The following is a 27,903-nucleotide window of genomic DNA, read 5'->3' on the forward strand; positions in this document are numbered from 1 at the left end:
AAACGGCAACGGACTGTTACCCCTGATAGTGTACGATGTGTATCACTCTTCCACTGTTGCACCAGAGCCGAGAAGGACACAGATATGTCCTGCAATGCCATTCGGTTGAGGTGTCGACCTTCTCGGCGGGGGGAGAGGGAGGGGCGAGTCTGGGTGGTGTGACCCGATCCATCTCGACGTGAACCATTATGCACTGCCGAAACACTTCATTCTACACGAGCAGCAATTTCCCAGATGGATGCACCACATTCTCTCGTGCCAATGACTCGCCCTCTTACAAACTCATTGATTTGACTGTACGGTTTGCTCATATGTCAGCAACGTATGCTGCACATCTGCTCAAATCACACTGATCCATTATCTTCGGTTTATAGCGATAGCGAGTTCCACAGACACATTTTACTGGTAGGTGGCGCTGCTCCACGATATCGATATTGACCTTGAACCCGCCGGACGACATGATTCAAATGCTAATCATTTCTGCAGAACATATTGATGTAAATGTCCTGTTAGTATGAACATCCTGTCTCTAGTCATTCAAGATGTTCTGTTTTTCCTGAACATGAGTGTACTACTGTATCCCACTTCTTTGAATCCAGCTATCTGATTTCAGAATCTCTGCCTGACATTGATGTAATCTATCTGAAATCTTTCCGTATCCCCGGAATTACCCAAGTATACCTCCTCCTCTTGTGATTCTTGGTGTTCGTAATTACTGGCTGAAATTTAGTGGAGAACTCAATTACTCTCGCTCCTCTCTCATTTCTAGTACTCAGCCCATATTCCCACGCAACCCATTCTTCTACTCCTACAATAGTCCCCATTGAATATCAGATTTTCATCTCCCTTTACGTACTGATCACCCGTTCAGTATCCTCATATATTTTATCTATCTCTTTCTCTGCAGCTTGAGATGTTGGCATATGTACCTGAAATAGGTTGTCGGTATTGGTTTACTGTCGACTCTGAAGAGAACAACCCTATCACTGAACTGTTCACTGAACTCTGACGTATAATGTTACCCTTTCGTTGGTTATTCAATCTTTTTTTCCATGGTCACCTCCCTCTTGGTAGTCCTCTTCCTGAAATCCGAATGAGGGACTAATTCAGATTATTTTCCCAATGGAAAGATCATGATGATACTTTGTCAATTACAGACCACTTGTCGTATGGATGAACATTGTGAGTCTTTAATGCAGGGTTTCTATTGCCTCGTACATTCTCATACCGTTGACCATTGCTGATTCTTTTGCCTTTAGCGGCAGTTTCCTATCTTGGGGGGCAAGAGGGTACCCTGATCCTCTGTCCGCTCATCCGCCCTCTTTTCCCAGGATGTTGGCTGAATGAGGATACTTCTTAAGCTGGATGTTTTCGTCAGCCATTGGTGATGATTTTTATTAAAAAATTTAGAATGGTGTTGGTCGAATCCGGAACCGAGGACATTTTGATTACTAATCAAAGACACTAACTCTAGACCGCTGGTTCATACCCATATACGCAGCTGACTATGATAGCATTTAACCCATTAGAGAAGTTGTTCTCCCGTGTGTATTCTTTTTTGTTATATTTTATCTTAAACAAAAATTTATTACATCTCAATGTGCTGTTTTGTTTTCTTCCTTGCATTCTATGGTAACAGAATAGAGGAAAGTTGTATTTGTTACTTATCAGCTTGAGATTAGAATACTGCTACGAAATATGAATAGTCGGAAACTTTGAAATCCCTTGCGATTGCAGATCTTTGTTGCTACTATCCTCACAGCTCCAGCTCTAGTAAACAGTTACCCAAAGCTATTTTCCCAATCATTTTAAGCGCCCCCAGCAAACATGTCAATGTTTTGGTTGCAATAACAATAAGCAAGGCTCAAAGGCTCAAGGTCTGTTGAACAGGGGGGAGGGGGGGGGGGGGAAGGCGTGGGATGAAATGCAAGTAGAGAGAGGGAACGTGGAGAAAGAGAGAGAGAGAGAGAGAGAGAGAGAGAGAGAGAGAGAGGAGGATGGAGGAAATGGAGATCATCATAGCAGTTGTGAGAAACATCCGTGTTCGCTAGTTTAATATGTTTCCTCGGGGAAGACTTGTATGAGCAACCCACTATCCTTCAGGCATGGCAGCCAGGGCATTTCCCGAATCTGCCGGGATTCCCTGGTGCAGCCGGCGAGGACTGGCCGGCATGTATTTTATGCTCCAGCTTCAAGGGCCGGGCTGCGTACTGGAACAGGGATAGTTGCTGCGTCCGGCTATAGCATTAAGAAAGAGTCAGCTCCGGTATGGGAGGCACTTAATTAAAGACACCGACTGCTCCAAAGAGCTTCGGCAACAACCAAGGCACACTATAGCAACGCGGAGCTCTGGCTATCAGAGCTCATGAACCCAGTAATTCCTCCTCTTTTCATGCGATGTCCTCCGTAAGAGCTGTGGTACATCACATATCTCGGTCGGAGCTGACATGTTCATCTTGCGACATCGACACGTGTACATGAACTGTCGTTATCATTGTTGATTTGTAGTCGATTCTAATGAGAATAACCCTATCACACAACTGTTCACAGTAACTCACTCTTAGAGCGAGATATAAGGTGACGCGACTTCACATTTCTCTCAGCCGATTCTGGTCATACCTTACTGTGATCGATACACTGACTGTACCAGATCAAAATTCTGCAACTCTTTTAAATACTGTGTACATGACACTAGTTCGGTTCTTTTATTTTCCTTTTTTCTCTTTTTGGTCTTTCTTCACAGAGCTACAAGTGATCTCCTCGGTTCTGGGCTTGTATTTTGTGTTGAGCCCATTATTAAATTTTATTGATATTTTAGGAAAGAAAAGGAGATTAAGGATGAAATCTTAAGGAGACAGAATGAAAATAAGAACAACACAAGACGGAATTGAACTAACTTTATGATGCTTCTGCGATAGCGCTGTAAGTTTCAACCAACGTTTTTATAACATACTCTCCACCACAAAAAAGCAAAATAGATAAATAGCACCGATAAATAGCTCCCGTGTTACTCTAAAGCCTCAAGAGGGTAAGAACACGAGTGGAAGAGCAGAAAGTTTGAACAGAGATAATGATGACGATGTTTGGTTTGTCGGTGCTCAACTGCGCGGTTATCACCGCCCGTACAAAGTCCCAATTTTTACATAGTCAAATTTTTCACGAAATCCAATCGAACCACTGTCATGAATGATGAGGATGACCATGAAATGATTAGGACAACACAAACACCCAGGCCCCGTGCAGAGAAAATTCCCAACCCGGCCGGGAATCGAACCCTGGACCCCGTGATCCAGAGGCAGCAACGCTAGCCACTAGACCACGAGCTGCGGACTGAACAGAGATAACACGTGTGTTGTTGAGTCTACCACAGATATATTTCATCGAGTAGCTCCCGGAGCAGAGCATGGCCGCGCGAGGTTAGCCGAGCGGTCTAGACGCTGCAGTCATGGACTGTGCGGCTGGTCCCGGCGGAGGTTCGAGTCCTCCCTCGGGCATGGGTGTGTGTGTTTGTCCTTAGGATAATTTAGATTAAGTAGTGTGTAAGCTTAGGGACTGATAACCTTAGCAGTTGAGTCCCATAAGATTTCACACACATTTGAACATTTTGAGCAGAGCATGAACCCAGTTCTTCACTCATAGTTACCTCATGCATTTATATGTGTAAAATCGGCACACCCGAGAAATCATCAAAGAAGAAATTCGCAAAACACTACACTGACATAAGCGCTTTACATGCTCGTGGTCATACATATTTTAATGCAAATATTTGAGTAGCTCGTCTGACAATTTCAGATACATAAACCTGTGCTGTCGCTTTTATTAAACAGCCCATACCATCAGAAATTTGCAAAAAACCCTTTGTACTTCGACTAAGTGATCCGTTTAACGTCTGATCCCGTGTGAGCTATTAGGAAGCAGAACGTCCCCAATGTGTTCAGAAGAGTAGTACCACAATTTAGCAAGGAAATCGCAGAAAAAACCTCGCAAAAGAATCATGTGGGGCCGGTTTTGAATTAATTATTTAAATGATAAGGGGCACTTATTATCTAAGTACAAAAGAAATACAATGAACTTAATATACTCACTTTAATATCTCATATGACCAAACAAGTAAAAACGTCTACAGGACATTCACATGCATTATGAAAGATAAACAAAACGTAAATGACGATGATAAAGAACCAACTGAAATAAACTTTTAATACTTATGGGTAGGCCGCATGGAAACGAGAAAGGCACGATGAAAATTAACAAACCTTAGGACCTCGATCTGTTTCATATTCACCTGTGGAGAAGAAACAATTGCGTTGTTAATGTCGAGTAAAGAAGATGTTACCCAGACATTCAAGAAAGTTAGTGGGATACACTTGTCACAGTATGAGCAACCTTGTGGAAACATGTGGACACGATTCCACTTGCGAATCGGACAAAGGGAAAGGCACAGTCGTTGTAATGGAACTGACTAAACCTTGCACCTCTGCGATCATAACACTCACTCGGACCTACATCCTGTCCAGTGAATCGGCACTTACCATGCAAAGGGTTGCCGTCTGTCTCCATCCAGCTTCTGCGCCTCTCAGAGTCTGATACCCGTGATTGAAGTTTGACCTCTAGTTAGGAAACGAGTCTGTGCAGATGTAGCACCAGAGTGTCACAGTAGCGGAATCCCTCCAGCTCTGATGTCAACCGAGCGAGGTGGCGCGGTGTTTAGCACAATGGACTCGAATTGGGAGGACAACGGTTCAAAACCGCGCCAAGTCATCCAGATTTACGTTTTCTTTGATTTCCCTAAATCACTTCAGGCAAATGCTGGGATGATTTCCTTGACAGGGCACAGCGAACTTGCTTCTCCATGCTTCCCTAATCCGATGGGGATGATGACCTCACTATTTGGTATCCTTCCTCAAATCAACCAATCAGTCAACCTGATGTCAGGGTCCAAGTACGCAAAAGTTCGCTTCTGTAATCTTCTGAGGGTTACGCGTGAAAACCGCCCCACGTAAACTATCTCAGCCAATCGAAACGGATAACTCGTGATCAGCCAATGACACGTGCACAGATAAACTCTCTGAAACACCCTGCTAACAAAAATTTTTGAAAATGTCTCAGTGGAAGATTTCAGACAAAAAAAGTGAGCGTATGTGTGTGTGTGTGTGTGTGTGTGTGTGTGTGTGTGTGTGTGTGCACGAGCGCGCGCGTATGTATGACAAGGGGGGGGGGGGGGTGGCGGTTTAACGACCTGCAAGGCACCAGTCAACAGCAGTGTACTTCTATTTACAAAACACTGACACTCTATCGTCCAGTCACTTCTGCAAATAACAAAGTCCCGTCCCAGGGCGTGGTTACCGGCTTTACAGGGCCAAAGGGCGCCCTGCCTCTTTGGATGGGTTAGGCAAGACAATGAAGACAATGCTGTTCAAACCTAAGTATGGAAAAAGAAAAAGAGAAGGTTGCAAGTAAGTTATCGCTTCAGCATTAGTCACTACTTGAACATGCACAAATATTTCCCACATATGTAACTGAGAACTTCTCTAGTACGTAAGAGGATAGTCTGTGTTGAGAGTGATACGCGATATCATGGCGCCAGCATTACCACTCAGGAGTAAAAAGTGCTCAGCTCTAGAAGTTGTGCACCCTCAAAAGCATTTGAATGCATAACCAGTCACCCTTTGTACGACAACACAAAGAGACAGCGCCCATCCGTTTGCTGGACGTCGGAGTTATGTTCATATCCTGTGCGAGACTTACTTTATTAAGGACTGAAAATTACTCATGCTTTGTCTCTGCGCGGATGTGTATCTAAATTACAATCAGAAAATGGTAAGCAGAAGGTAGTTGCTACAAATTTTATGCAATTATTTGAATTACTTCTTGAAAATTAATACCAGATCTGCAGAACACGTTTCGTGTTACATCGAGTGACATTCCAGATTCTGAAAGAGATATTCATATTGAAGCCTATTGTCATCAAATACAGAGAATATCACACTTCTGTATTAATTACAGAAACGAAAAACTTGGACACCATGTTTTGGGGAGTCAGTATTTTCATGTAGGTTTACAGAAAAGTTAAAAAAAGACAGTGTAACCTCAAACCATTCTTGGCTTATTTACTACAGTATTCCAAATATTACATGAAACTGTTGAAAATTTTATAAACACTATAAGAAAATTTTCAAGAATACAATCAAATTTACCGAACTTTAAGAATGTCGTAAAGTACACCCCTGTTTATGGTGTTAAACCACGAGAGGAACTGACTGACACAGCTGAAAAAATTCTGCAACTCACTACTTATTTACTAAAGAAACCTCCAGCACACAGTATCTTACAACACAAAATGTAAACCTGTCGAATAATTGTGTTTGTTGATCACATACTGATGCTAGCAAATTACACAGGTCCCCTCAAGGAGCGTAAATTGCTTACGATTTCTACATATTGCTATTTTTTGCTGCCAGAAATAGTTAAAATGGAAGAAAGCTGATATATATAGCTTAAAAAATTAAAATGACACACACACACACACTCACACATTCTCACATTTGAAGCCAATTTCGAATCCATTCGCTCCCTGCCACCGTGTTACGAAACGCATGGATCCTTAGACATACATCCTCATACATACATCGTAAAACCAAACATTCTGCCTATACATATCACAAAACACATGAATTTCTAACACCAACAAAAATCTTTCTGCCACCCATAGATCCAGTGATGGTGTACTGAACTTTTAGCGACGTTCACAAGATACGTTTAAAATGGCGTATCAAAGAAGTTGGTAAAAGTATAGTGTTACTTTACAGTCTCACACTTAGTAACGTATGGCAGATGAAACAGCCAGCCTTCTTTCACACGTACGTTTCTTTACGATTGTATGTCAGCAGTATTTTTCGTGCTTTGATATTAAAGGCAGTTTCCAAGATTCAGGTTTTCATCTGTTTCATAACACTAGATTATCTGCTGGCGCACCCAGGAAAGGAAGTTGCCTTCCACAAGACGCAGTGAGGCATTTGTCGGTGTTAAAAAATGAAGATTGTCTCGCGCGCTCTGGCGGTAAGTCCACCCCACCACGTTGCACAGCAGAAGCCCCCAGCTGGGATTGCTTCTCCCGGCGTCCACCTCCCGGCGTTTCTCTACTGTCGAAAATACACGTTTCGAGGAAGAAGTTTCAACGAGCGAGCCGGAAGACTCTTGCAATTCGCTCGAAATGAGCACCTGCCCCCCGCACCGTATCTTAGCAGAAGACATCATCCACGGAAGTTTGAAATTGAGCCTGTAGATGCAAGATGATAGGATATTGTTCCGTTTTGCTAGTCGGATTGTAGTACGCTTATGAAGAACGTTTTTTGATTCAGGTTATATGCCAAAGAGTCTACAGGAATTTCTTAAGAGGCAACTCTTCACATCTCGCAGCGGAGCCAATATCGAATTCCTACCTAGCAGCTTGCAGTAAGTAATTTAGCCTCATATAAGACGTGGGATGTACTATGGATATAAGACACTCTTACAACACAAGCACGGCAGAGAGTACTGTGATACATAGTGGTATTTTTAACTGCAAAAAACCTTGCAGAAATGTGTTCATTACGTTGTCACTAATCGAACGTTATAATTACACGTTCCAGCAATTAGAGAGCAGAAAATGTTCATCATATGAGCTACAGTGCGACAAGCCAGACCGGTCCCATAAATCTTCGTTTTGAAGTTTGTTTCATATTCTTTGGTGATGGGAATGACACTAATTTACACATTAACGATAACAGCAGTGGCACATTTGCATATTTCTTAGTAGGCTATAACATAAATTCAGAGATCCAAAAATAAAATAGCACAACGGATTCTTTTGTTCAAGCTGTCAAATGAATGTTGAAGTAATACTCATTTTGGAAACAGTCCTTTCGGGTCTTATATGCACATATGTAAGCTTTAGACTAATGTCTTTATTTCATTTGATAGGTTTCTAGTATTAACTTTTTCTGAAGATGAAATTCATTTTATCTTTCGTTGATAGATTCCCTAAAAAATTACTGGTATTTTCATTCCCATTACGATTATGTCCCCTGCAACCAGGCTAGCAAAAATACTCACCTCTGAGTGCTGCGTAAATAGTTTGCCTTCCAACTTCACGAGATTTTTAAAGCTGATCTACGGATTTCATCGGCGCACAAACAGTTGTTGCACTCATTAATGATTTCTGTGAAGAGTAGTTCGTTTGTGCTCTTTGAACGAAAATATTAGGTTACACGTTACCATCCAATAACTATGTCTAATTTATTACAGCATTGGTTTCACAAAAAAATTTCTGTATCCTTCCTTCACTGCTGACTAACATAATGCCACATTACCGCCAGACTTCCTCTGCGAATGACCAAAATTAAAACAGTTCTACAACTTCCCTTAGTTGAATTTTTGGCGTCAAAACATACGATTCAGAGCGGTGTAGGACCTTGTCAGTGGTGAATGGCTAATCTGATAATCTGAAAAGAAAACATACAAATATATGCAATAAGTAAAAAAGCCTCACGTTGTGGGAAATATAAAAGCTAAAAGGGTTGAGTGGACTAGTCATGTAACAAGACTGTAAAAAGATAGATTCACCAAGACTGTTGTAGAAGAATCCACAGAAAGAAGAAGAAAATAAGCAGTTCCAACCATTTTATTATTGTTCTATGTATAAAATGGCGAGAAATTCAAACATGTCTGCATCTATATTCCGGAAGCCACTTTACGGTGTACGGCAGAGCGTACTTTGTGTAACAGACTCACTTACACCCTATGCTGTTCTAGATGTGTGTGATAAAGCAAGAACATAGCCATAGTAACACATAACATAGATCTTTACTCAGTAGGTGACCGTTTTCGGGACAGTACCCATTTCCTAACCAGCGAACGCTTGCAAAGTTTGATGTACATACGAAATAACATTAAATAATTCCAATACATATATGTCTGGTCCCTCAGTGATGTACACTTGGGACCAGACATTTATGTATTGACACTGTTTAATGTTAATTCAGATATATTTAATTTTGCAAGCTTCGGTTGGTTCAAAAATGGGTATCAACCAGAAACTGGCCACCTACTGAATAAACATCACTTTTATTCGCAACTCTGACTGTCTTTTTGTTTAATGATTCAATAAGGGCTTCTGTCTGTAACGTCCAGCATGCTGGAAGTATGCAGAGTCACGTATTTTTCGCGGGATGAACGATTGTTGGTAAACTTCCATCTGCGATGGAATATTTTTTATTTCATCTTCATGGTTTTTTTACTAGATGTAAGTAGGAGTAATCAATGTATTGGTTGACTCTTCTACGGATAACCACCCCTGCAAATTTAACTATGATATCACTGTGGAAGTAGGGCTTTTGTCCTAGGTATAAATTGGGAGAATATCAAGACAGTACATCATCCTGCTGGAATTCAAGATGGCTGACCTGAAATAATACGATTACAATGTGCACTGTTGCCACATGTCCAAGGTTGTTCCCTGACGTCGTTGCCCTGCAGGTCTGAGCCTGCCAATTACACAAAAGATGTTTCTCTCATGCAATTTCGAGCCTGTGGTTTCGGTGCACAGGGGAATCTCTTCCAAGGTCATCCTCCTGGCCTCTCTTGTACCAGTTGTAGTACGATAATGCAAAAACACAGCCAGAGTTGCGCACAAAATAGATATTTATTCAATAAGCGACCGTTTTCGGGTTAAAACCCACCTTCTAACAAACGAATGCTTGCAAAGTTTAATGTATTTCCGAAATAACATCAAATATTTCCAATACATATACCTGTCTGGTCCCTCAGTGATGTACACTTGGGACTAGAGATGCAAGTATTGGTATTATAGGGCACTGTTTCACCCAGGTAGAGTGTGTTTTTTCACCATGCAGCTCGAAGCCTTTCTGAATTTAACAGCCAAGGCAAAAGATGTTTTTCCTCTACCAAGTCCATGCCTGTCTTTTAGACAAGGGATGACAAGCTGAAACTGTCGGCTACAAAAACATGTTTTTCACAAAAGAGGTTGTAACCAGTCTGAATTTTCCAGCTGACCTACTTTCTGGTTATCACTGTTAGCATTCAACCGCGATTCTTATACATATATTTTAACAACGCGTTTCAAGAGACAATGCTCTCATCATCAGGTTGTAAAGTCTATGTCATGAAATTAAACGGACTAAAAAGACAAAATACCATCACATATAGTTGAGAAGTCCATAGAGAAAACAGAATTAAAAGTATATTGGACTGTGGGTCCTCGTCTTACATTGAAGTTGTTGACACAAGTCAATGGCCGTCCCATAGCTACCAGATATGCTGTCGCACTCATTAAGAGAAATTTCCTTAAATACGGTAAAATTTCAACGCAAGAGACAATTGAATTTATTGAACTCCTACAGCATTACAAGTTTAAATTATTTTACGTTTAATAACAAATTTTATATTCTGGACGATGGGTTAGCCATGGGGTCCAGTATTTCAGGAACTATGGCGGACATTTTTATCAATGACCTTGAAGATAAAGTTATAAATTCTGACGATAACATTATGGATAAAATTGTTTATTACAAACGTTATGTAGACGACACTCTGTTACTTGTCGATGGTTCCCGTGAGGACATTGAGGAAATAGTAAAAAAGTTCAACGACGCACATAATAAAATAGAATTTACCGTGGAGTATGAAACTGACAATGGTTTACAGTTCCTGGAACTGAATATAAAAAAGCAGGGCAACAAACATACGTTCTCCGTTTATAGAAAACAAACTACGACTCATGCCGTGATCCCGAATGATTCATGCCATCCGCAGGCTTATAAAGAAGCTGCTTTACGTAGTCTCGTGCATAGGGCAGTCAATATACCTATGAGTGAAAAAGATAGGGCGACTGAAATTAATACCGTTAAGAGAATAGCGATGAATAACGGTTATAGAATAGATATGGTTAAAAAACTGTTACGGAAAAGTAATAAGCGCAAAAAGAATAAACCTGATGGAGAGAAAGTGAAAATTATCACGATGCCATACTACGGAACAGTCTCACAAAAGATAGCAAATATTTTTAAGCCATACGATGTCAAAATAGCTTTTCAGACTAATAACCTAGTGAGGTATAGCCTTAAGCATGATATTGGCGAGAAGAGAAATAAGTTTGAAAGATTGGGAGTTTACAAGATTCAGTGCAGAACTTGTGATGCAAAATATATAGGGCAGACAGGAAGATCATTCGCGATCCGGTATAAAGAACATAAAGACGCGTTCAGGTTAGGAAATTATGACAAATCAGCTGTTGCGAACCATATATATGAAAAAGGCCATCCCCTTAATAATTTAGAAGACAACGTAGAAATATTGCATGTAGAAAAGAAAGGGAGGAAACTTGATTTACTAGAAGAATTCGAGATAGCTATCCATGAAAAGAAACAAAGCAATATTCTAAATGCACAAGATAATTTTAAAGAAATGAGATTTTTTAGCGGGTTTTTAGAATTATTTTAGGGCAGGTATGCGACTTTAAACTTGTAGCATGTCACAGACGGAGTTGCGAGAGGCTAACGATGGCAGACCAATGCAATAAGGAAATCAGGCGCCCAATAGCATAGCGTTACAGTCAAGCACATGGCTGTAACCATGCCACAACACCTAGGCACGTCAGTCCACAACAGTTCCTGAGCCGGCGCAGTGCGACAGCATATCTGGTAGCTATGGGACGGCCATTGACTTGTGTCAACAACTTCAATGTAAGACGAGGACCCACAGTCCAATATACTTTTAATTCTGTTTTCTCTATGGACTTCCCAACTATTTGTGATGGTATTTTGTCTTTTTAGTCCGTTTAATTTCATGACATAGACTTTACAACCTGATGATGAGAGCATTGTCTCTTGAAACGCGTTGTTAAAATATATGTATAAGAATTGCGGTTGAATCTAACAGTGATAACCAGTATAACGACAACTGCTACCTCGACTCCATAATGGATTAAATTAAAAGAAAATGACCTAATTTCAATTCAGCTCAGTCCGATTTCAAATCAACATCAATTTCAATACAGTTCAGTTCAACTTAAATTCACATCAGATCCAATGCATTTCAGTTCAAATTCAATTCACTTCAATTCGAATTCAGTTCAGTTCAGTTCAGATTTAATTAAATTCAAATTGAACTCAGTTGACGTTCAATTTGAATTCCATTCAATTCAGAATCAAATAAATTCAACTGAAAATCTGAGCCAACTTGCTTTCAGCTGAAAAGTATTGCTAATCTTTCAACCAGAAAGAATTGCCCTCCTGACATTAAAGTTTAAACAATTTATCTCAATCTCTCTGATGTCACAGTTTAAATAACTGTCAGCCTAAGTTAGGATAAGACTTGGCCTCAGTTTAAGTCCACTTTCACTTCTTTTAAACAGCTGCCACCATTGCTGAGAGAGGATATTCCCATAATTCACTTACCCAAAATTTGAAACTGTGAGAAATTCACTCATTCTGAGTTTTAAATGATGGGAAACCTCCTGCATACCGTAAAGATGTCTTCCTTTGGGGTTTTGTGGCATATGAGACCACATGGAAGAACACCTTCACACCTTACTTCATTTACAAGTGGCATATAGACGTTATTTTCGTGGAACATTAAAGTGATAAGTTAAGGAACATATAGTTCCAGTGATGGTATGACGCAATCCTACAGTCCCTAGATCCATACTAAAAAGTAAAATCAGCCAGTCAGTACTGCATACGTCCATTGGGGAAGCACGTGTATTAATGCTGTAGACGTATTTTATTTTCAACATAGTCTAAGCTGCTTGACAGAGAACACTTAATGTATGGATGCATACACTGGTTCTGACTCGCTAAATCATGTCTAAGAGAATTGGTGAGACCACTTTACCGTTTATACTGAAATACAAAAATGTCCGATATTTAATCTGAAGTGATATTATATACTGCACTTTCGCTTTTATGGTAATCACACAACCGCACTGTCCGCCTCCGTAGCGCAGCGGTAGCCTTACCGCCTACCACGCAAGGGGGACCGGGTTGGATTCCCGGCAGGGGAGTGGGTGTTGCGTGTCGTTCATCATCATTGACACGCAAGTCGCCGAAGTGGCGTCAACTAAGAAGACTTACAATACGGTGGCCGAACCCCGAAAAGGATTTCCCGGCCAATAAATGCCATACGATCATTCCATTTTTTTTTTGTACTGAAAACTGACTAGCAGTCCTGGAACACGGTGTCTATTGTCCTACCAACATAGAAACCCACTTAGCATGTCCTTACAGGGATTTATTCCTAAAGCCTTAATCACACCTCAAGTTGGAACTGGACGGGAGCTTAGTATACTGATGAACGGCCAGAGTGAGCACTGATTGTGGGACCAGAGCCAACACCGTCTTGCGAAAGGCACCACATGGCATCGGTGTCAGAAGCTTTAATACTCCCTAAGGAAATACATGAAACAACGTTTAAAACTGGACACGAACTTACCAACTCAATCACAGATGTAATTTGGGATTCGGTATTTTGTTTATATGGTGGAAATGGAAACCGTATCGAACATGGTGTCAACGCAGACGCATGTTTGAAAGAAATTTCTTCTGAACCCAAGATCGCTAAGTATTATTTATTTCACGACGATCAGTTTTGAAAAGAACTTGCTGTGTTCATCCGATTTACCGAAATTTAAATTGTATGCATCAGATGGCGACAGAAAGCTTCTGTCGATACCAGTCATCGTGATCTTAGCTTCATAAGAAATTTCTCTCCAATGAATCGACATATCACTTCTATCGCACAAATTTGTGTAACCCGTACAGACGCATATATCTACGAACATCAGAGTTTCTACGACCCTGTTAAGTTTCAGGATATTGAAACATGTTTAACTGTAGTTATATAGTTCTGCGATGATTCTGCGTGACAAGTCCTTTTTCAGGACTGTTTGACGATCGCACAAGATCCTTATTACACTCTCTGTCGGGGCACTTCGATGAGAGAATGTAGCTCTTCGAAATTGCTGATAACGAGTAGAGAAACGGGTGCATAGTGCTGATAGAATCTCACAACTTCTTGTCACTCAGAATCGCTACAGATACGAAACTGAATGATTTCACTGACAAACAACAGACTATCATCAATACACATCTCACTAGCTAATGTGATGAAAGTAATCTCAATTGAGGATAGAGACAAATTCAAGGCATCATCGTCTGATGTCCAGACTTAAACAGCATCCTCACTAACATCATGAACTAAAACAGAACGTAGCAACATATCACCACAACTTCTCTCACACACAATAACTATCGAGAAAATGGCTAGCGTAACACATGCATAGAGCTGACAGAACATCACAATATCCTGTCACTAAATTAGAATCGCTAAAGCTATGAAACTGGACGACTCGATTTATATCCAAGTTGTGAAAATGAAATGGTGTACACAACACCTCACATGCATCCCCGTTTGATGGTAGAGGCTCCGCAACATGATTTTTCAGTTTTGTGGCAGGAGCAAGGAATTTTAGTTTGAAAAAGGCTTCTTAGTGGTTTGTATCTAACCGAAGGCAATCGCAGTCTACATAGTTGCTTTTCCAAGGTTTCAGTCTGTATCTTAGCAGAAGGAGTGTGAAAGTCTTACATGGACAAGACTTGCAGATAGTTCTAGACATAACAGAGTAGCCGTTTTCATTTGGACTGTGATTGTGCCTCATCTCAATGTCCATAGACGATTGACTTAAACATGAAATGTTTCCAAGGGATTTCCAAATAATTTCTGATCAATTATAAAGGTGTGAGTCTTCAATTTCTCCAGGCGTATTTCATGACGAAATAAATCTCGAGTGAACAGCCTGGTGTGAGTGTACAAAGGACACAATATTTCGGCAATCGTCCTTGTTGCTACATCAAGTATGCTTATTACGTCAATTATAAAGGTGCTTTTACAGAAAAATGCCCTTCATTGCACAGTTCAGAGAGAGGTGTGATCTTTGTAGCTCACTTAGTAGACTACTAGTGGTTGTAGCTGCAGTAGCACACTCATTCAATAGATTTAAACAATAGGTCCCATAGCGCACTCAGTAAGATGGTAGCAGCAGATCCGCACTATGGACTGCAATAAGCATTCATAACCTTACATTCTCAAATCGCTGTCCCATAATGGCAGCACCCATGTTTTTATGGACGTCAGTATTATTCTTTAACTAACATTCACATTCCAGTTAAATTTAATTCAGTTCAGTTCAAATTCGATTCATTCTGAGAAAACAGCAAAAGAGGTAGAGTTACCTGAGAAACTACGAGTAGCACTATGTGAATGAATGTGAACGAAATGAAAGAAAATTGAGTCACAATAGAGTCCAGACAACTGGCAGAGTACTGGAACTTTGTTAGCAACCGCCAGCCGCGGTGGTCTAGCGGTTCTAGGCGCTCAGTCCGGAGCCGAGCGACTGCTACGGTCGCAGGTTCGAATCCTACCTCGGGCATGGATGTGTGTGATGTCCTTAGGTTGGTTAGGTTTAAGTAGTTCTAAGTTCTAGGGGACTGCTGACCGTAGATGCTAAGTCCCATAGTGCTCAGAGCCATTTGAACCATTTTGTTAGCAACCTTACACGCAGCCACAGCAATTATTTTATGAAGAACGCCTCCACTACTCCACCAACAAGGCGGTTGTGCCGGAGCTCTTTATTCTGATCACAGTAGCGAGTGTCAGGAGGTGTGATGTAAAACGCCCATGCTTGTGGTCAGAGGAGGGGAAATTTTTCAAACCTGAATTCTTTAACGGTAGCGAGTTACATCTGACAAACGTCGAACTTAAAATCTTTTAAGATCGTTAGGAGTACATCTTTATCCACAGATATATCTACATTACCACTCTGAAATTCACAATTAAGTGCCTGGTAGGGGTTTCCTGAGAGAATCATGGTGCTGTTCCCCTAACCTTGCACTAACAGCTTGCGGGAAAAAATGAACACTTAAATATTTCCGTGCGAGCTCTGTTTTCTGTTATTTTAATATGACCATTTCTCTCTATGTTCGTGAGCGCCAGCAACATATTTTTGCATTCGGAGGAGAAAACTGGTGACTAAAATTTCGTGAAAAGATCCTGTCCCAATAAAAGAAGTCTTTGTTTTAATGATTTCTACTCCAACTCACGTGTTTTATCCGTGACGCGCTCTCCTGTGTTTCGCGATAATTAAGAACGAGCTGCACTTCTTTCAACTTTTTTGATGTCTTCTGTCAGTCCTATTTGACCGAGCGAGGTGGCGCAGTGGTAAGCACACTGGACTCGCATTCGGGAGGACGACGGTTCAATCCCGTCTCCAGCCATCCTGATTTAGGTTTTCCGTGATTTCCCTACATCGTTTCAGGCAAATGCCGGGATGGTTCCTTTGAAAGGGCACGGCCGATTTCCTTCCCAATCCTTCCCTAACCCGAGCTTGCGCTCCGTCTCTAATGACCTCGTTGTCGACGGGACGTTAAACACTAACCACCACCACCACCACCACCTATTTGATGAAGATCCCACATCCTTCAGTAATACGTCAGAAAAGGCTGGACGAGAATATGGTAGGCAATCTCTTTAAGAGACTTGTTGCATCATATATGTGTTTCGACAATAAAACTCACTCTTCGGTTATCTCTCCCACAATATCATGTAAGTCATTGTTCCTATTTAAGTTATCTGTAATGCTAACCGTAAGTATTTAGATGAATTCACAACTTCCTGATTCGTGTGATTCATCGTGTAACCCAAATTTAGCGGATTTCTTTTAGTGTCGTACGCATTTGGATGACCTTAGAATTTTTGATATTTCGATTCAATTCCCACTTTTCGCAACTTGCATACATCTTGTCTGAATCATTTTGCAAGGGGCCGTGATAATATGATGACATTGCGATAATCTAAATGACAGACTCATCTGCAAACAAACGATGAGGGCTGCTCATATTATCTCCAAGATCGTTTGCATAGATTTTCCACAACAGAGAACCTATGACACTTACTTGGGGAGCGCCAGATATCACTTTTGTTTGATTCAATGAATTTCTGTCAGTTATTAAAACTATGATCTCGCAGACTTGAACTCATGCATCCAGTCACACATTTGAGACAATACTTCGTAGGCACGCTATCTGGTTAGAAGTCGCATGTGACGAACTGTGTCAAAAGCCTTCTGGAAACCTAGAAATCAATTTGAGAACCCCAGTCTGCGGCACTCATTACTTGGCGTATTTTCAGAGTCCGTGCTCATTGTTTGTCAATGAACGGTTTTCTTAGAGATAATTAATAATGTCCAAAATATGAACTTCAGTGATACGTGTCCGTAATTCAGCGGATTACTCCTATTCCTCTTCTTGGGTTGATGTGACCTGTGCAACTTTTCAGTCTTTAAGTGTGGATCTTTCGTCAAGGGAGCGGTTATATACGATCTCAGTGAATGAAGCTATCGAATCAACATACTCCTAAAGGAAGTTAATTGATATACAACCTCGGTCATAGGACTTGTCATCGGTATGGGATTTACGTTTCTTCGCTACACAAAACATATCAATTTCCAAGTTATATTGGCAACCTTTCTCGATTCGAATCCTGGAACATTTACTACATCTTCTTTGGTGAAGGAATTTCTTAAAGCCTTTTTTAGTAACTCCTATTTAGTGTTAACATTGCCACTGCTATTGTGTAGCGACGGTACTGAGTCGTATCTTGCCGCTGGTGTACTTTACATAGTACTAGAAGCTCTTTGAATTTTCTGCCAAATTCAAGACAGAGTTTCATTGTGAAAATTCTTAAAACCATTTCACATTAAAGTCGGCTCTAAATTTCGAGCTTCAGTTAGTCATCGCCACTCTTGCATATTTTGGATTCTTTTATACACTCCTGGAAATTGAAATAAGAACACCGTGAATTCATTGTCCCAGGAAGGGGAAACTTTATTGACACATTCCTGTGGTCAGATACATCACGTGATCACACTGACAGAACCACAGGCACATAGACACAGGCAACAGAGCATGCACAATGTCGGCACTAGTACAGTGTATATCCACCTTTCGCAGCAATGCAGGCTACTATTCTCCCATGGAGACGATCGTAGAGATGCTGGATGTAGTCCTGTGGAACGGCTTGCCATGCCATTTCCACCTGGCGCCTCAGTTGGACCAGCGTTCGTGCTGGACGTGCAGACCGCGTGAGGCGACGCTTCATCCAGTCCCAAACATGCTCAATGGGGGACAGATCCGGAGATCTTCCTGGCCAGGGTAGTTGACTTACACCTTCTAGAGCACGTTGGGTGGCACGGGGTACGTGCGGACGTGCATTGTCCTGTTGGAACAGCAAGTTCCCTTGCCGGTCTAGGAATGGTAGAACGATGGGTTCGATGACGGTTTGGATGTACCGTGCACTATTCAGTGTCCCCTCGACGATCACCAGTGGTGTACGGCCAGTGTAGGAGATCACTCCCCACACCATGATGCCGGGTGTTGGCGCTGTGTGCCTCGGTCGTATGCAGTCCTGATTGTGGCGCTCACCTGCACGGCGCCAAACACGCATACGACTATCATTGGCACCAAGGCAGAAGCGACTCTCATCGCTGAAGACGACACGTCTCCATTCGTCCCTCCATTCACGCCTGTCGCGACACCCCTGGAGGCGGGCTGCGCGATGTTGGGGCGTGAGCGGAAGACGGCCTAACGGTGTGCGGGACCGTAGCCCAGCATCATGGAGACGGTTGCGAATGGCCCTCGCCGATACCCCAGGAGCAACAGTGTCCCTAATTTGCTGGGAAGTGGCGGTGCGGTCCCCTACGGCACTGCGTAGGATCCTACGGTCTTGGCGTGCATCAGTGCGTCGCTGCGGTCCGGTCCCAGGTCGACGGGCACGTGCACCTACCGCCGACCACTGGCGACAACATCGATGTACTGTGGAGACCTCATGCCCCACGTGTTGAGCAATTCGGCGGTACGTCCACCCAGCCTCCCGCATGCCCACTATACGCCCTCGCTCAAAGTCCGTCAACTGCACATACGGTTCACGTCCACGCTGTCGTGGCATGCTACCAGTGTTAAAGACTGCGATGGAGCTCCGTATGCCACGGCAAACTGGCTGACACTGACGGCGGCGGTGCACAAATGCTGCGCAGCTAGCGCCATTCGACGGCCAACACCGCGGTTCCTGGTGTGTCCGCTGTGAAGTGCGTGTGATCATTGCTTGTACAGCCCTCTCGCAGTGTCCGGAGCAAGTATGGTGGGCCTGACACACCGGTGTCAATGTGTTCTTTTTTCCATTTCCAGAAGTGTATTTAGCTTGCTTTTTTCGTTACTTCCTCGAATGTGCTCTGACATTTATTGCGTGCGACAGTGATCAGTTCCATCTCTTATTAATATATATTTGGTATATATCTCTCCACTGCCACCGATAAGACTTATTTGAATGCAACCACATGTGATCTACGGTTACCTAATCAATCTGGAAGGTGTGAAGAACGTCTCCTGAAGTGAGTTTCTGTCTGCCATTTTAAATGTATATTATTTACGTTTAGTTGTGGTGGATTTGGATGGTATGTTACTCAGTCTTCCTAGAGTGACCTTGTCGTCACTAATCCCTGTATCTGTGATGATGCTCCCTATTTGCTAAGGATTATTTGTTGCTAAGAGGTCAAGTAAGTTTTCGCAAACACTTACACTTCGACGGGGCTCCTGAAATTATTGCGCAAAATAATTTTCGGATAAAGTATTCAGTACAATTTTGGACGACAATTAATGCTGCTGGCTTTTCATACGTTTTTTCGCCGAATATCGAGGGCAGAATGGTCACCAGCAATTACAATTCTGTCAGAGGGGTATTATTTCCAAGTCAAGTTTTATTTGGTCCGTTCGGTAACCGTATCATCTGAGTCGCGGGTCCATGAAATGAAACGGTTATTAGTTTATTCCGGTTGGCGAATTTGCCAGCTCACATGTAAACTACTTTTAACGGCAATTAGCACTCCACCATCTACTGTATTTAATATATTCTTTCTGACCATGGCAAAATTGTTTGTAAAAATTTCGGATGAACTTATCTTCGGGTTAGGCCAGCCTCGAGTACATGTAACGGCTAGAGCTTTAGTGTTTTCTGTCAGTGCTGCGAGGATTAGTTCTTTGTCAACACACATACGACAATTTAGAGTATAATACCTGTTGTAGTTTGGTTACCTTCGTTCTGAGTTTACCGTACACCCTCTTGATTGATGTCCTTTCTGTAATTTCCTGAGGCCCTCTAACTGAAAAAAACCACAACGTCCTCTCCACACAGCCCTAGCTATCCGTGTAGCCGCTTCTTGCGTGCAATGGACCCCTAATGTATTAGGCGTAACCTGATAAAACACCATCCTCTGCCGTAGAATCTGCAGCCTACACTGACGCAGAACAGCTCGAGCCACTGATTCGAAACACTCGGCTCAATACAAAAAGGTGCGCCGTCGGCCCTGTGGACGATGGTACTGATACCCCCCCCCCCCCCCCCCCCCCCGAAAAGAGTATTTTCCGATCCTAAGTGATACACTTCGTTAGTTCAAAAATGGGTCTGAGCACTATGGGACTTAACTTCTGAGGCCATCAGTCCACTACTTAAACCTAGCTAACCTAATGACATCACACACATCCATGCCCGAGGCAGGATTCGAACCTGCGAACGTAGCGGTCGCGCTGTTCCAGACTGTGGCGCCTAGAACCGCTCGGCCACCACGGCCGGCGCTTTCTTAGGGAAAAGTGTTTCAGTTTATTGGTAATTGTGGTGTAATGTAGCTGAGAGATCAGAAGATGACTTATTGTAGCGAATTTGGTAGACAGGCATTAGATAATTTGTTCTGGAGCTGGTTGGCTTTGTGATATCGCATTGGAAGCCCACTAGCTAACAAGATGTAGATCTGATAGTTGAGTAAAATCGTACCTCAAGGAATCTGAATCGGCATGACGAATAGTGTTAGTAGCGACTTCTAGAATGCTGGCGGTGAGGGTCGATATCAGCGTAGTAGCTGAGGATAGGTATTGCAGAGAAGACACAGATGTCTGAGTGAGCTCAGCTTTGATTAATTATACTGCAGTTAGAGTCAAAGTGGCGATGATAAAGTAGTATTTACGTCTTTCTTTTTATTTGTTGCCGAGTTTTGAATATATATCGGATGTTTTGAGAAGTCATGGTCAATATTCAGAGATATGACGGGAATGATCATTCGAAACAAAAAAATCAAGTAAACCTTCGATGCTGTGAAACAAATCTCTTCTACTGCAAGTTCTTTGCTTTCCATATTTTGGGAGGTGGAAGTATGCACCAAAACAAGAAAAAAAATTCAGTAAACAGGTGCTCTAAAATGCATACCTTAAAAGTTATGAACACTCGTTCATTAGAAAAATTTGAGTTTCAAAGTACCGAAGATGAACAAGTGCTCTTAGTTTTTAATGCATTTTAGAGCGCATGTTTACCGGACATTTCTTTCTTGTTTTGGTCCATACTACCACTTACCAAAACATGGTAAACAAAGAGCTTGCAGTAGAAGACATTTGTTTCACTGTATCGAAGGTCAAGAATTGCTCATAGCTATTAAGGTACGTGTCATCAGTCTTCTGATACTTTGAGAAATTAACGAGAGAGCTGATGTTATATCGTAGACTGGTTCATAGTTGAATTTTGTTCACAAATGTTGTTAACCTGAAAATGGATGAATGAACTGCTCGTAATTTTCTAAACGTTATAAAAGTTGAGAGAGGAAACTGTAAGTAAATCTTCACGGAAATTTGCTTGCTTTTAAATGTAAAATAATAATTCTGCACTTCTCACACATGGTGATCAAAAGTTGTTGGTGAATGAATAGTGATACGTATTTGTTTGACAAGTGCTACAGCCAGCTATATCGTAATGTTTTGTCCGCATTTTGCAAAAACTTTTGCAATACCATAGATAGTGAACGTTATAGAATATGAACACTGCGTAATTTAGAGCACCACTGAGATTTGAGTAGTACTGTTACAATGTTAAGGCTATGGCAAACTAGGTGAGAAGTTTTCTCGAGTTTTAATGTCTGTTATAAAAGAAGTAATTTAGTGCGGAATACGTAACATAAAACTCGGCTTGAACCGTGGAATTCTGAAGGTAAATTATGTCAGATTGTGTTGCCCCATTAATCTGTTGTTAGGAAACCGCAATGTACTGCATTGGGGAAGAGCGACCGTGTCTTTACTCGGCCATGGGGTGTGAAGACTGGGCAAATTAATTCTATTGGAGTGTTACAACAGATGTAAATCACTGATTGCAGAATTTGGTGGCTGATGGATTAATTATTTATTTGCTGTTGTCCTCTGTTTATAAGAATTTAAATCAAAAAGCGCATAAAAAGTCAAACTAAGTCACTTCACCTTATAAGCTGCATCATCTCATAAACGTAATGGTTTGTTGCCGCAAGTGCGGAGGCTGCAGCCTAAGATGACTCATAAATAATTCGGACAATTTAGAGAGAATATAAATGTTACTCATGACTGTCAAAATGCAGGCTACATCATGAGCAATGCAGTCCTGAGGGTAGTGTCGCAGTCTGCATCGTACTGATATAGGAATTTAAGATGGCGATCCTAAAAGGCGACCAATGACGCTATCGATGACATAAGAATCCAAACTGGCGATCCAAGATGGTGCTACGGAAATATGGGCACAGCCTGCAATGTTGTCAGTTCAAAAAAGCTTTCCCGTTTTCCATGGCACTGCTGTCATCTTTCCCCACCACTCATCCTCAGCATGCAAGTTTACTACCCATAAAGTGGACCTGACACAGTTCCTCTGTACGCCACAGTGGAAGGTTGATCATCATCGTGAAGACATATCAGAGATATACCACCTTCAGGCAGAAAAAAATGACTCAAACTGTTAGATGTTAGTACTAAAGCATTCCTCTCTCACAGTATTTATTACTATTGCTTTTTATATGTGTTTTCCTGGTTTTCAATTATTTCTGCCTCAGTTTAATGGTTCCATGGTGTAGATGACGGACTGCCTGATACACCTGAGCAGCAGCAGCAGAAATCAGCATACAGACACGCATCCTGATGCTGCCCCTAGTATTCTGGATTGTAAATCATATCAGCATGCAGAACTGTTTCCAGACTTCGAGTTCACTATAGCCATCACCGATACACAGACAAACTCTTGGAAGAAGTGTTTGATATATTGGAGCAGGATGTGGAACTGTTTCCAAACTATATGTACTGCAATGTAAACACAACAAATTCAATACCAGAAGAACTTTTAGAAGTCATTCCCAAGTCTATTAGTGCTCCGCTTGGTTCGCAAGAAATACGTGGTGAATTTAAAGCATATATAAACAGTTATTTTGGTAATATTGGAGAGTGATAAACAGGATAGATGTAAAAAAAGAATGACTTTTTTTTAGAGCTAATGGTTTAAATTCCACAAATCATGAAGTACAAAAATGTATGTTAACGATGTATAAAAGTTGATCGATATTCTGAATGTTTGTTTTAACTGTACACAACTAAATGTCTCGAAAACAATGCATCATACGAAAAAAAAAATATTCTAAAGGAAAACTTAGTATTAGTGAATAAGACACCGGTCTGTGCTACAACTTCCCACCTCCTGACCACCCCTCCTGCATGGATGATGTCAATTTCGTATTTACAAATGCCCCCCCCCCCCCATTTTAAGTGATGCAAACAAATTTACACCACTTACAGTCGTTTTGAGGCACAATTACAGTTAAAAAGACATTATCTCACATCTTGGTTTGGTTTAGGGCACCACCTGCCCAAGCAAATTTCGTCATTGCGGAAACAAAAGGCAGAGGCCAATGTAAAACGAGAACTAGCTGTCTGAAGATTAATCTGTCAGTTCCAAACAGGTATCAGTGCTGTTTCAATAAATAAATAACACTGTAAAAAGTGGCTGGTTGCTGTAATCTTCTATGTAAGAGTCAACTTATACCTATGAGAGCGGCTATATACCATCAGACTTTTTAGAAAATATAATCCACACATTTCGACAGATCACAAGGAGAGATACGTTTGAGAACTAGTGTACAATCAGTTTAAAGGCTCAAGCATCCTAGCTCCCAGCTAGAGTAATGGAAAAGATAACTGAGAATCTATTACATGCCGGTTTGTCTTTAGGAAAAGTGAAGAAATCAGAGGGGCAGTTCTGATACTGCGCACGATAGTGGAAGTAAGACTGAAGAAAAATCTTGACACGCTATTGGACACGCCAGCATAGAAAAATCTTTCGAAAATTTAAAGAGGTGAAGGTGTTCGAAATCCTAGGAAAAATAGGAATAAGCTTTACGGAAATACAGGTGATATACAATATGTACAAGTGCCAAGAGGGACCAGATACGAACTGTTCAATCTATGCATCAAAGGAGATATGACGGAAATACTATAGTTTTTTGCAAACAGTTTCGAATAGTTAATATGAGAGTATGGATTTTCTTGAAATGACATTCAGATAACAGTTTGCTTAAATTTTCGCAATGAAATTTCATATGTTATGACTTATTGTTTAAGTGTGGAATTATCACTATACTCAGTACTATTTAAGTGAATAGTCCCCCACGCCCCTCCCTGCCATTTTGCAGTCAACAAAAAACTTTAGGCAACTGAGGCAGAGCCTTCAGACATTAACACTTTACCGTTATACATGTTATGAAACACTGAACATTGGGAATGGTACAGAATAAATTACAGGTACTATGTCTGTCAAGTATGATGCTTGATAAAACAATTTATTGGAAAGTAGTGTCCAGTAAAATATCGTTTAGTACTCATTTGTAATCTCTATTTACATAGCACAAAGACGTTAGAAAAAGTCGCATTGATGTGATTCACTCACAGACATAAACACACACACACACACACACACACACACACACACACATAGATAGTTAATGTACTAAGTATTATTCTTTTCTTTTCTGTTGTTTCCAACATGCAGCATCGAATGAACAACATGTACATATAGCATAGGTGCAGTAAATAAATAAAAAAGTCGTGTGACTAGGGCCTCCCGTCGGGTAGACCGGTCGCCGGGTGCAAGTCTTTCGATTTGAAGCCACTTCGGCGACTTGCGCGTCGATGGAGATGAAATGATGATGATTAGGACACCACAACGCTCAGTCTCTGAGCGGAGAAAATCTTCGACCCAGCCGGGAATCGAACACGGGCCCTTAGGATTGACATTCTGCCGCGCTGACCACTCAGCTACCGGGGGCGGAGGGTGCAGTGAAATATCTAATATGTTAAAAGTTCGTGTTTCATTACAGTAAGTGCTTCAAATTTTGACATGTTGGATGATGGTTACGGTTGAATGTTTTTTTGTAAGCAATGGGAAAATACAATGGATCCAAAGACATGGTGCAGGTGATGCTGTCAGTTATCGTGGGGACCCATCTTCTGTGGTCAAGATTCGGACAGAGGTTGATGGGCAGACACCAGGAAGGTCATTGTACCTCATGATGTCACCAGATGTCTATCGTTGTCAGGTCACATACAACAGTTTTACAATAGAATTTCCATTATGTAATGTTCTACCTACAGGGGTTACGCTGAAAGAAAATTCTTTGTTTACAAACAAGTAAAATTTGTACACAAATAGAAATGACTATAGATGCATTAAACATATGTAATGGATTCATCCTAGTTTGGGGGTCTTCTCTTTTTTATTTCATCATAGAAGCATTGCTCAATGTCCAGTACACAGAGACTGAAACCACTGGAGTTTGTGATGAACTAGTTCATAGAGTCGAAATCAGTGTAGTAATTAAGGTCCACAACATACTCTGTATATGTGTCTCTCTAGAGCAAGTTTTCGTTATTCTGCATATACAGTTCACATCAATCATGAAGGCGCGCACTGTATTTTACAATGACAATCAAATGAGGTATGAGGCCCGCAGAACAGTTAGTCATGGCGCTGTGTCGTTTAGGTGGTTTCACGGCGAGCTTGATTTTCATAGCGTGTGTGAAAGTGCGCATTAAATCGTCGCATGTGAGGAAGAAAACGTCATCATAGTGCGCTGTTCCAGAAGTGGATAGTAGATTACGGAGTGCATCTCAGGTTAAGTGCAAAATTTTTCATAGAGCTTGTGTGGGCAATTTAATTTTTGTTGCCCATTTCAGGACATCCTAACACAGTGCTAGTTTGACTGGGTCTTAACTTCTCACCATAAGCTTTCTTCTGTGTTCCATATCTTCACCATGTACTCATTTACACAATAACGTCTTAGAATCTAAATTCAGTACATCACAGTTTATCGGTACACATTATTTGCAGTATGTACTGTAATGGCATCCTTGTGGACCTAAGATGTTCTTAGCAATGCAAAAAACAGGTAAAATGTTTGTGGAACTAACTGTGTACATCGTTCTGAAGGAATCAGACACATGCTCCATTACTGAAATAAGTTTGCAGTAAATAAAATTAGTTTCCTTTTACGATATGGACCTGATTTTGTAAAATCTTGGCGTTCTCAATGAACCAATGTTTCTGAAGGCCACGAAAATATCGCCTTTTCATAGGAAAAAATCAACATTTGTGTAAGAACTTTAAATCAAGACCAAGTGCGAAAATCGGCAAAAGACTGAGAATGAACAATAAACATCCTCTAATCTGAGTAGAAAACTTACTTAGAACTCGCAAAGTCCCAGGACAAATGTTCACTTATATGGCTAATGTTACTGCTCACATGCCTCTGGATACTATTAATACTAAATCAACTCTCCATGCTTTCCATACAGCAGTATGACTTATGTTATACAGAGTAAATAATTGATAATTAAAGCATGTGTTTATTGTGCCAACCATTCATTCCATTTGCACTACGTTTGTACATAAAGAAGTATTACTTACAACTAAATACTTGACATTTCGAATAATATAGTACACCATTTCCACAGTGAAGATTCTACCTATCAATACGTAAAAATATCTTCCTTTTCTTTGCAGAGCATTATCATATGCATCTCAAGTAGGGCTGCATCACAACATGTTGCTGCTGTTTGTCATAGTGTACTGTACACTACACCATATACATACTGAAACAAAAATGCCTTTTGGCCTCACATTTCTAATATCACCTAGTGTTTGAGTAATACAGGCGATGTAGAACTTAGTAAACAGATTGTTCGACATATGAAGCGTGCGCACGAATAACGTTGTATGGCACATTTTGACATGTCGTAGAATCGCGTGGAATAATGCTGTGTACGGCAGTCTGCATCGCCTGCTGTTATAACTGACGTGTTCACCGTTCGAGGGCAGCACTAAACAGCGACGAGACGCGCACAGTTTTCGCGCCTCTGCGCGAACAATGCTGTATGCAGACTGGGGCAGACTAGCAACAACTTACTGCTACAGCTACACAGTTCCTACTTAGTCAACACTGCTCTCTGGTCAGCGATTCTCTTATACCTTGCATATCGCAGGCAGCGCATGAGCAATACATCGAAATTACATCTGCTCGGACCTCTTACATAAAATTACATCTGCTCAGACCTCTTACATAACCCTCCACGGGGGGGGGGGGGGGGGGGGCAAAAATTTGGCAGCGATGGTGAGTCAATTGGACTTGCCATGAGCAACAAATTTTTCTTAATTAACTAAGTTTCCAGTCACAGAGTATACACACACACACACACACACACACACACACACATATATATATATATATATATATATATATATATATATATATATTCAGGTGCAGAACATGAAATGAAATAGAGTGCACATGCACTGAGTACAGAACATATCAAGAAATCACAAAATGTATACGCAATGAGTACAAAAACATTAACAGATGACATAAAATGCACACGCACTGTATATATTTCTACCATTTTACAAGAACTAGTATACGCA

Source organism: Schistocerca piceifrons, chromosome 3 (assembly GCF_021461385.2).
Source record: "Schistocerca piceifrons isolate TAMUIC-IGC-003096 chromosome 3, iqSchPice1.1, whole genome shotgun sequence".
NCBI classification, from domain to species: domain Eukaryota; kingdom Metazoa; phylum Arthropoda; class Insecta; order Orthoptera; family Acrididae; genus Schistocerca; species Schistocerca piceifrons.